An 11,693-nucleotide genomic window follows, 5' to 3' on the forward strand; every position below is an offset into this window, starting at 1 on the left:
CTCTCCACTTACCTGACCTCCCCAAAAAACAAATCCCAAGAAACAATATTTTCACTATAATAGAATCTCTTAAAAACTGGTTCCCCCTTTGATCTCTGTGGTTAGTTCTCCTTACAGTTACTCCAGCTTTAACAACAGCATTGGATGACCCTTTGATGACTCAGTGACCTGAATTCCCAGGCTGTTAATTATGAGATCTCTACCTTGAATTCCCATAGCATTAAGAGAAGAAAAAATATTAGAAGTCTGATTGAAAAAGTAAATGGGAAACAAAGGAAGCTATGGTTAATAAATGATGACAACAGCATCTTCAAGGAAACTCAGCATCTCCTAACATTTGAATATCTATTAATAAATTAAATATCACTTAGACCAATACCAGTGAAAAAGGAATGCCTATTAAGACACTCATTAGTAAAAATTATTTACTATTCTATTGTAAGCATATTCCTGGACTATTCCTAGAAACCCTATACCTGCTTTTACCTCATTTATATAATTACCAAACACATTTTAGCACCTCCCTAGTGGCTCAGAGAGTAAAGCGTCTGCCTGCAATGCAGGAAACCCGGGTTCGATTCCTGGGTCGCAAGATCCCCTGGAGAAGGAAATATTAACCCACTCCAGTCCCCTTGCCTGGAAAATCCCATGCACGGAGAAGCCTGGTAGGCTACAGTCCATGGGGTTGCAAAGAGTCAGACACGACTGAGCAACTTCACTTCACTTCCACTTCACTTCCAAACACATTTTAGCCATAATAATATCTAGGAAAATAGAAATTAAATATGTTGGCAAAGGTCAATATGCTAAAGTCAAAACTAATATTCAAACGAAATAATATTCTGAATCAGGAATTTAATCCCTATACCGATGCTGCCTCTTTTTTGGATCAATGCTATAACATATTAAAAAAAATGAGCTCATATGTCTATTAAGCTTTTTGTTTTTCTGAATATTATACCTATACTATCTCATTTATTATTTAAATGGTGAGATGGAAATACAATATTCTTCCCCATCAGATGAAGAAATAAAGTTGTAATTTACCAGTTAATAGTAGAAAAGGGACAGAATGTGTGTCTTAGCATTCAGCCCTGTGTATTCTTTATTCATGAACTAAATCTAGACATACTGAATGTATCTAACTCTATAACGCTGCTCAGAAAAGTAATGTGTACACACAGAAGACCAAATATCACAATTCTTATATCATTTAACATTATTATAAGAGCTCCATTTCAACAGATTGTTTCAAAAAATTGATTTTTGTTAAACTGCTATTATTCTCATTTTACAAAAAATTAGACTAATTTCTACATAACATCTAGCCTAGAGAGAAATAAGCAAAAACTTTATGTTGGAACAATAGCATTCTCTTTTATATAAGTACATATTTCCCTATCATGATTTTTTAAAAATGAGCTTAAAAAAAGGTGGAAACTAAAATCCTAATTCATAATGGAAAATAATATTTACTCATTTATCTCTTTAGCGTTGCATTTTATATATGGAGAAGAAAATGGCAACCCACTCCAGTATTCTTGCCTGGAAAATCTCATGGACAGAGGAGCCTGACAGGCTATAGTTCTGGGGTCGCAAAGAGTCGGACATGACTGAGCAATTTCACTTCACTTCACTTTTATCTTATCAAGGTAAAATTAACATAAGGTAAAATCAATCATTTGAAAGCTACAAACTGATGGCATTTAGGCTTTCATTATATTGTGGAATCATCACTTCTGCCTAGTAATGTTCACATACAAGATTTTGTTTTAATACTTGTTTTTAATTCTTTGGGATTATAAAATAGGAGCATAATTGATGAGTTTTATGGTAATTCTGTTTAACTTTGTGAGGAGCTGCAAAGTAGGAAGGGTATCACCCCACTGAAATGTATTTGGCATTTTCTCATGATTACACCAGAGTTATGGGTTCAGTGCAAGCATACCACAGGTGATCTGCCATTTTGACACCTCCCATCAAATGTCTATATCATCACCATGATTTATATCTGTTGATGTTGACCTTGGTCACCTGACTGAAATGTTTCTCAGGTTGCCTCATTGTAGATTTACTTTCCTTACTCTCCACACTGCATTTTGAGGAAAGTCAGTACACTCAGCCCATACTTAAGGAATGAGTAGCTATGTTCCCCTCGATTAGGATAGTGTGCTTCATAATTTATCTCTAATTCTCCTGCATGGGTGGTTACTCTTCTACCCCATGTACTAATTTATTCAATCATTTACATTAGTATGAAATCATGGGTATTTATAATTTGGATTATAATCTGAAACTGCTCTTGGGAGTTTTATTTTCATTAGGCTCTTAAGCTTCTTTGATGTATACCTGCATCAAGTATTGTGAGTTTATGTATGTTTCCGTTCCCTTCCGTTCAGCCGCTCAGTCGTGTCCGACTCTTTGCAGCCCCGTGGACTGTAGCCTACCAGGCTTCTCCGTCCATGGGATTCTCCAGGCAAGAATACTGGAGTGGGTTACCATTTCCTTCTCCAGGGGATCTTCCCGACCCAGGGATCGAACCTGGGTCTCCCGCATTGGAGGCAGACGCTTTAACCTCTGAGCCACCAGGGAAGCCCTTATGTATGTTTGATCATCCCCTTATTTTCTGGGACCAAAAGATGCTCCTGGCTTATCTGGCATCTTTATTTCCTATTCCTACAATAGCCATTTCTCTAAAGATCCCTGGTTCCTTTAACTGGATAACAGTATTAGAAACAAACACAAGCTCGTTGTTGTTAGGCTGTCATTCCATTCAGGCACCCACAGAAGACACAGCAAATGTCTTAGAAAATATATTCAAAGTTACAGTATCATAAAAAATAATTTCACTGTACTAAAATCTCCTGGGTGTAACTTATTCATTCATTTCCCTTATGCCATGAACCCCTGACAACCACCTAACCACCACCTAACCACCTAACACTGTATCCATAGTTTTGCATTTCATACAGGTGGAATCACACAGCACATAGACTTTTCAGATTGGCTTCCTTTATGTAGCAATAGACACTTAAGGATCCTGTATATCTTTTCATGACATAATAGATTATTTCTGTTTATTACCAAATAATATTCCATTGTACAAGTGTACCACACTTTACTTAACCATTAACAGATTGAAGGATGTCTTGGATGGCTCTAGTTTTTGGTAATTATGGATAAAGCTGCAACAATTGTTCAAATGCAGATTTTGTATAAACAGAATTTTTAACTCAGTTTGGTAAATGCCCAGCAGTACTATTACTTTATCATATGGCAATACTATCATTAGCTTTGTAAAGCTCTACCAAACTGTCTTCCAAATGTTTGTCTTTATTTAAAGTTGTTTTAATCAGGCTAGAGGTTTCTTTAGATTACTCTTTCATTGGTTGCCCCGTTTGGTTTCTTTAAAAGCCCCATGTCCTAGAAGTCACAGGAGTATAAGAATAACAATATTAACACCTTCATTAATTGAATAGAATGTCCACCTCCTCCACTTGTTGTGTCTCCTAACTCGGTGGAGCTGAAACACAAGATTCATTTACTCCCTAAAACATATAAATAGATACACTAGATAGAGAGGAAGTAACCGTGAAGTTTAGATAAACCCTGGGAACCTGTCCAGAGTCTCCAATCACTGAGAAATAGTGAAATGTCTGTTTAGCAAAAAAATCTCTAACAATGAGAAGGGAAGAAAATGAATAGAAAGTCATCCTGTAGATATGCTGCATTTTAGCCACCCATTCTTGATGAGCTGATGTGGAGCTGAGATGAAGGTATTTGACTCTGAGCTCTCTCAACTCCATGCTGCTGCTGCTAAGTAGCTTCAACCGTGTCTGACTCTCTGAGACCCCATAGGTGGCAGGCCACCAGGCTCCCCTGTCCCTGGGATTCTCCAGGCAATAATACTGGAATGGGCTGCCATTTCCTTCTCCACCCAACCCCATATTCAAGGTTATTTTAATGTAGTTATCATAAGTAAATGTTTGTATTCCCCTATGTTAAAGATATTCATACAACAGAACCTAAATAAATGGCTTGAAGGGTTATTATCTCTGGTTTCCATTCCTAAACATAGTCAGCTAAAGTTTAATGTACAGATGTTTCGAAACTGTGTCAAGACAGAGGACCCTCCTTTGCCTGATCATCAACCAAGTTGACCAGTGGTGGATTGACATCACTGACACTATGTACATGGTTAATGTCAAATGTAATAATCTCACTCTTCTACATCACTGTTTTCATGTCTGCTTTCCAAACCCTAACCATTCATTCTCAAAGTGTGAAAAGAACACTAAAAATGTGTAGTTACATAAATTTTCTCTTAATTTCTCTAAAAACAACCATATACATTGAACAAAATATATTTAAGCATATTATTTTAGAGTAACTGGAATTTAAAATATCCGTCAATACTGTATATCTTTCAAAGAAAAAGATTCCTCCATATTATATATTTAAAAGTGCACATGTTGGTATGTAACTGCATAGAAAACAAACTGAAACCATAACCACCAATATGTGAACAAGTTTATTCTTCTGATAAAAAGTGACAGCAATGGGCAGATAGAGACACACTATCATGTTTCCTTCTCAGACTACTAAAGTGCTGGATTCTTGTCCATAAGACTAAATCATATAATATTTTATAAATGAAAATAAGAGGTAAGCTTCCCTTATTGTTTTGTTATTTTGAATAATACTGTTAATATTGCCCTTTTGTTGAGAGCGCTTAGTTGTGTCGAACTCTTTGTGACCCCATGGACCATAGCTTGCCAGGTTCCTCTGTCCAAAAGATTATGCCTGCAAGAATACTAGAGTTAGTTGTCATTTCCTATACTAGGGCTCTTCCCCATCCACTATCATACCCATCTCTCTTGTGTCTCCTGCATTGGCAGGAGATTCTTTGGGAGCCACTTGGGAAGCCCCAATATTGCCTTGTGCCCGTTTTTCAATCATGATCATTGCTCACATAATCAGAGAAACTTTTAACACTTTAAAATCTCTCTCTATTCTTCCTTAAAACCCCAGTTCACGACTGACTGCTGTACAGCGGGCATGCTTGGTGTTCAGCACTGAGGGAGCCACTGAGCACGCACTGCCGAGTCCCTCTCCCTCTGCTCATCAGCCCATGTCCACTCACCCAAGTCATCTGGGACTAGGGACGGCAACTTAGTTCTGGGATAATGCTTTTCTTTGTTAAAAAGTTAATCAAAGAGATGTTTTAAAACTGTGCTTAACTCCACCATTAGAACTTGTATTGTTGTCCTCACCAGTTCTCACCCTGACAAAAGGCACACTTTCCAGATGATGTTCTTAATTCAGAGAGACCAGAATCAAGTGGTCTCAAAGGAACATAGCATGAGTAGCTTGAAAAATTTCCTACTCCAGAGGCCTCTCTCTATACTAAATAAATGCCTCACACTCCCCAATGAATGCTGGTCACAGCAGAAGGTAGATTCTTTGTTTTGATGCAATATGATTCCGTTTCAGATTCTATTTAGAATATGGACAATGTTTTATTCTTGGGAAGAAATGTGGTCAAATATGGTGTCTCTCTGGTAAGGAGATACACTCTGCACCTTAAATTGCTTAACTTCACCCTTAGTTCCCTTCCTTATCATATTGAAGACAATGTTTTAATGCCATATTTCCATGCACACTAATTAGAAAGGTTAGGAATTGTTGCATAACGTTCAAAAACATCAAAGATTTCTTCCAAGGTATTCGTGGGCCTTCTGGACTCTCTACATAATCAAAATGAGTACACAATCTCACAGCTATGTAGATGCCCTCTTTGAGGTAGTATTCAGGTCCTCATAGATCCACAGTCATCAGGGCCTGCAGTTTTCTTGACTTCAGGAACACTATGTTCTAGGCATAGATCTGTAACTGTAATTAACAGAAATTTCCAAATATTGAGAAAAGTGATAGTTACTAATTTAACTCAGGAACGAACCTGATAGAGATTATGGAGAGAAATCTTTCAAAGCCTATAATAGTCAATAGTCACCCTGGAAATGGAATTATGCTCTTGGAACTGAACAGGAGACACAGAATGACCGCACAGATGAAGGACTGGCATCAGAGAGAATCAGGATTGCGCTCCAGTCAAGCTATGTCCCAGCTCTGAGACGCTAACAGGTTACACTGGGAGCCAAACTCAGAATAGTAACAAATATTTCACTTATTTTATTTTATTTGGTTATTGTGAAGATTATTTTAGACAATATGGGTGAAAATTCTAGCATATGGGAGGTATTCAGAGAGAGAGAGACAAAGAGAAAGTTTTAGCTTTCCCATGACGTGAAATTAGCAACTCAAAGAAGAAAATAAAATGTCCCATTTATTTTTATTTTTAATTGTCCTAACATTTGATTTTTTGTGTGTGAGTTCTGCTCTAATTCATCTGATTTTCAACTATGCTCTTAGAATCTTTAGGCTTACTTTTCCTACTTAGGGTAGAGTTGAAAATTACATACCTATTTCACATAATTATTTTAACAGTATTATTAATACAGTTTTTACATAATTATCTTAGCAGTAATACTTTGCCCTTTGCAATTTAACTAAAATAATATTTACAACTTATTACGTTACGATTAGGTGAAAAAGTAGGCATAAGCTTTTATTCTTTGATAAATCATACACCACCTACAATCTATTTCTTTTTCACTGAAGTGCTCAAAAGTGATCACAGATCATAGTAAGAAAATATTCAATAAATTCCTGTTTACCACACTGGAAAAAATTAAAAGCCCCTCCTACATCTATTATTTTCTAATTTTCTTTTTATTTTCATCCTTGGTACCTGATAAATCAATGGATTTAAGCCAAACTTGTATCATCAATAGCTTCAGTTACAGACAACAGGAAGATTATATTCAGGTAAAACTTCAGGGCCACAGCATTGAATTAATCATAATTCTTTATTCATAGTATATCCACAAATTCCTCAATGTCTATTTTGAATTTGTTTGCTTGTTTATTTACAAACAAAACTATAGCTATAAAAACATGACTAATATAAGACCTAAATAGCTCATAATATCATACAGTTGATAATGTGTGCATACTCATCCTGATCCTTACTTCCCCACAGCTGGAGTTACTTACATCATTTAAAATACATAGCTTATACATAGAAGTCCCTACAAAATACACCATTTTTTATTGCTGTTCACTTTATAAAAATTATGATAACCTCTTTTTTCTTCATTACTATGTCTCAAAAAGCTACATTTCTGTCATTTAATATAGTTGTATTTTATATGTTGTTTCTGAATAATATTCCACTGTCCTGTTTATATGTATAATTATAAATATCTCCATATATACAGTTGTAAGAATTTATCTCAAGCATGCAAATGAGACTGAAATTGCTGGACCACAGGATGTTTGAGTGTTGAGCTTTACAAGAAAAGGACAGTTTTTTTCCAAATTGACAATGTAAGTAAATGCTTCCATCAGCAATAAATAAGAAAACTGCTTGATTCAGAAAATATATGTTTTTTCTTCAGATAAAATTAGAATAAACTGAACTAAATGGAAGAAGCAACAGCCTGTATTTCATGGGGTCACAAAGAGTCAGACACGACTGAGCGACTGAACTGAACTGAACTGAACCAGTCCATAGTGTCCAGATTTATTTTTCTTGGGCTGTGTGACTTATGGGACCTCCAGGCCTTCCTCCTAGTGATATTTTACTCACTTTACTTAATCACCATATTAGGCAATATCGTCAATGTGCTGCTAATTATTGCTGACCTTCGTCTCTACTCCCCTATGTACTTAATATTAGTCAATCTTTCATTCATTGACTTTTGCCTTTCATCAGTAACCGCTCCTAAACTGACCTCAGACTTTCTCAAAGCAAACAAGACCATCTCCCTTAGAGCATGCATGTGTCAGATTTTTTTTTTTTTGGACATTTTTTTTGAGGGGGTGAAATGGTGCTGCTTGTGTCCAAGGCCTATGACTTTTATGTGGCCATCTGCAAGCCACTCCATTACTCTAGCATCCTGAACACACAAATGTGCATTCAGCTAGTGATGACATCATGGATCACTGGCTTTGTGCATTCAATAAGCCAACTAACTATAACTATATAACTGCCTTTCTGTGGATCCAGAGAATTGGATAGTATTTTCTGTGATATTCCATTGGTGATCAAGCCAGCTTTCTTGGACACTTATGTTTTAGAAATGTTGATTCATGCTTACAGTGGGGTACTGGCCACCATCTGCTTCATTCTACTGCTGATCTCTTACTTTTATATTCTGCTCACTGTCTGCCATCAATCCAGGGGCAGGGCATCCAAGGCTCTCTCCACTTGCACTGCCCATGTCATGATGGTCATGTTATTCTTTGGCCTTGTATCTTCATCTCTCTTTTCCCACTCAGCACCACTTGAGTGGGCAAGTTCCTTGCTGTATTTTATGCTATCATCACACCACTACTAAATCCAGTCATTTATACTTTAAGAAACAAAGAGATTAGAAATGCCATTAAGTGGCTATGATGACAGACTGTGGATTTCTGTTGGTATTTCATCATCTCAAATTATCAGAATGTCTTCTGTGAGCACCCTAAATTAGCCACACCTATCCTGTTACTGAAGACTGTGAAGAGTTCCCCAATTCACATATAGAAATCATGTATATCTCTTGAAGAAAGTTTTGTATCAATTCTTTAGTGTTCTAGAATTGCAAAAATGAGTTCCTATTTGAGAAATGTGGCCAGTCTTTATAAACATGATTTTGATTGGTCTCAAGAATGACTTGAAATTAGTAAGAATTTTAATGTTAATTATTTTGATTCTTACTATTACTACAACACTGACCACACTATCAGGAAATTTTCTATTATTCAATGAATTTCTTAACAGAGCATTTTACATAGGCCTTCTCTAAAGTTTTCTTTAATAAGTTAGTGCATTATATTGCTATATTTATCTTTATAAAATGATAAATTAGTCTATCAATTAGATAACATTCTATTATCTTCTATAAACATATATATATAAGTAATTATTAAATATTTCAAATCATATTCAGAAAGGAAATTGAATCATAATCCTCATCTGGAGAGTTTTTTCTCTTTCATCATGTTTTAGACATTTGTGAAACAGTGTAATATCTTTAAAAGATATGGAATTTAGAAAGATGGTAACAATAACCCTGTGTGAGAGACAGCAAAAGAGACACAGATGTATAAACAGTCTTTTGGACTCTGTGGGAGACGGCGAGGGTGGGATGATATGGGAGAATGGCATTGAAACATGTAAATTATCATATGTGAAACAAATCGCCAGTCCAGGTTCGATGCATGATACAGGATGCTTGGGGCTGGTGCACTGGGATTACCCAGAGGGATGGGATGGAGAGGGAGGTGGGAGGGGGATTCAAAATGGGGAATGCATGTACACCCGGGGCAGATTCATGTCACTGTATGGCAAAACCAATACAATATGTAAAGTAACTAGCCTCCAATTAAAATTAATAAAAAAATAAATAAATAATAAATAAAATCAGATTTAAACCTGAAAAAAAATACAAGTGAAGTGAAATTCACTTAGTCGTGTCCAACTCTTTATAACCCAATGGACTATACAGTCCGTGGAATTCTCCAGGTCAGAATACTGGAGTGGGTTAGCCTTTCCCTTCTCCAGGGGATCTTCCCAAACCAGGGATTGATCCCGGGTCTTCCACATTGCAGGTGGATTCTTTGCCAGCTGAGCTATCAGGGAAGCCCATTAAATACAAAGATGGCTATATCAACAACCTTCGGAGATTTTGCTTTTTTCCTTCCTAGTCATAAATGGGTTAGGCAGTTCATCATTCAGTTCAGTTCAGTGTCTCAGTCGTGTCTGACTCTTTGCGACCCCATGAATCACAGCATGCCAGGCCTCCCTGTCCATCACCAACTCCTGGAGTTCACCCAAACTCATGTCCATCGAGTCAGTGATTAGGTAGGTCAAAAAATGTAGCTTTGGAATAAACTATCCACTTAATTCACTGAAGTGTTCAAATAGCCTGTAAGAACTAGATTATGTTCAGAACTTATAGATAATTTATTACTACATTAAGGAAAACTTTTCTTCAGAAATCTTCCTTAAAATCTTATACAAGTTTACATCCATTTATATGAAATCGATGGATCTAGAAATACTACAAATTTCCTATTCCTTTCTAAAGATGACATGATCCTTTGTATTTTGCAAATTTTAATAAAGAATCTCTCTTAAATTCATAATATTGCACATTTCCTTTTCATTTCTAAAATCACTTGGTTCTTTCTGAGATATTCTGTTCCTCTGTGTAATTTTTTTCAGGTTTTCGGTTTCTTAATGTCTTTTAACTATATCTTTTAACTTATTTATGCTCTCTTCTAATTTCACAAATTGTGTCTTATGTGGTCTGCTTCTCTTAACTCATTACCCACTAATTATCAATCACATATCCCTGCTTCTTGCATATTCCACAATTAAATTTTTCTATGTTACACATTGTATATAAAAGATCATGTAGTGGTGATATAATAAATTCCTTCAGAAATGATCTACTCCTTCCTCTCTGAGGCATAAAATGTTAAGGTGTGATCACTTCAGTCCGATCAAGTACTACCCTATTGATTCTGCAGTATAATTTTTATAAGACTTGGTACATTTAAGGTTTGCTCCTGTTCCTTGGATATATCCCTTCCACATTTGGATTATGATTCTAATAGATCTTTTGCTCCTCAATCTGATAGAGTTCAGGTGGTTCAGTATTGCCTTTCAGAACTGTTGAGCTTAGAACTTTAGTCTTCTCCATTCTCCTGCTACTTTCAAAAGTAAGACAAATTCCTCAATCAGAGTTCTGGCTTTATATTGTACTTTCTAATTGAATGTACCTAAAAAGAATCCACTAAAAATATAAATCAAAACAACAAAATAATGTGAACAGGAAAAATATGAAATACAAACTGATTGCATAACCCTGAAAGAATTGTGGATCGCAAATACTCAGGACACAGGGTCCTTTCATAGCTTCACAGTGAACCTGGCTCAGTCTTCTAGCTGTCAAAGCAAGCCAAAAATTAAATAGGCTTTGTAATTTACACAGATCATACACACTAACACATATTTAAGACCCAAGTATTGAGACACGGTAGAGTTATACGAGTTACTAGAGAAAACAGTCAGCAAAAAATTTGGATAGAATAGTTGTTGGATAATAATAATACCATCCAGGCTATAGTCAGATCAACACATTTTGATATTTGAGGAATATTCATTGATGGATTAAGTCACAGTTTCAAAAATTGTGAAATACCAACATATACATAAATTTCCCTGTCCTAAGTCAACTGCAGATGACTTGAGTCCATTTGAAATGAAACAAGCAAGGGAAGCATATTTTCAAACTCATAAAACATACTGTTTATGAGGTTCTCCTTCTTGTTTTCCTTCCCAGTATCTGTCAGTCTCTATTACAGCATCTGATCCATTTTCTCTCTACTCCACTTCTCACTTGCTGTTTTTCACCCAGGTCATAAATACTCAAAGACACATATTTCTGTCTTTCAGAAAGAAAAATAAATTTAATTTATGATAAATAATTATGAATTTAATTATTTAATTATTCATATCCAGCATTTAAATTTTAGAGTTAGATATTTCACAACTTTCTGAAAATTTGCATAAGTAAGTT

General features: G+C 35.8%; 1 long non-coding RNA gene and 1 pseudogene across 1 annotated transcript; one reads left to right on the plus strand and one right to left on the minus strand.

Annotated features, from left to right (window-relative positions):
- Window positions 1-4,518: 4,518 nt before the first annotated feature.
- LOC148776747 (uncharacterized) lies at window positions 4,519-11,532 on the minus strand. Its single transcript, XR_016038306.1, has 2 exons — window positions 11,421-11,532; window positions 4,519-5,886 (listed from the first exon to the last, which is right to left on the minus strand). It is a non-coding gene; the product is annotated as an uncharacterized LOC148776747 (long non-coding RNA).
- LOC129563392 (olfactory receptor 4K14-like) lies at window positions 6,232-8,521 on the plus strand (annotated as a pseudogene).
- Window positions 11,533-11,693: the final 161 nt, after the last annotated feature.

Source organism: Moschus berezovskii, chromosome 9 (genome assembly GCF_049115385.1).
Source record: "Moschus berezovskii isolate FMDL1 chromosome 9, NW_MosBer_1.0, whole genome shotgun sequence".
NCBI lineage: Eukaryota > Metazoa > Chordata > Mammalia > Artiodactyla > Moschidae > Moschus > Moschus berezovskii.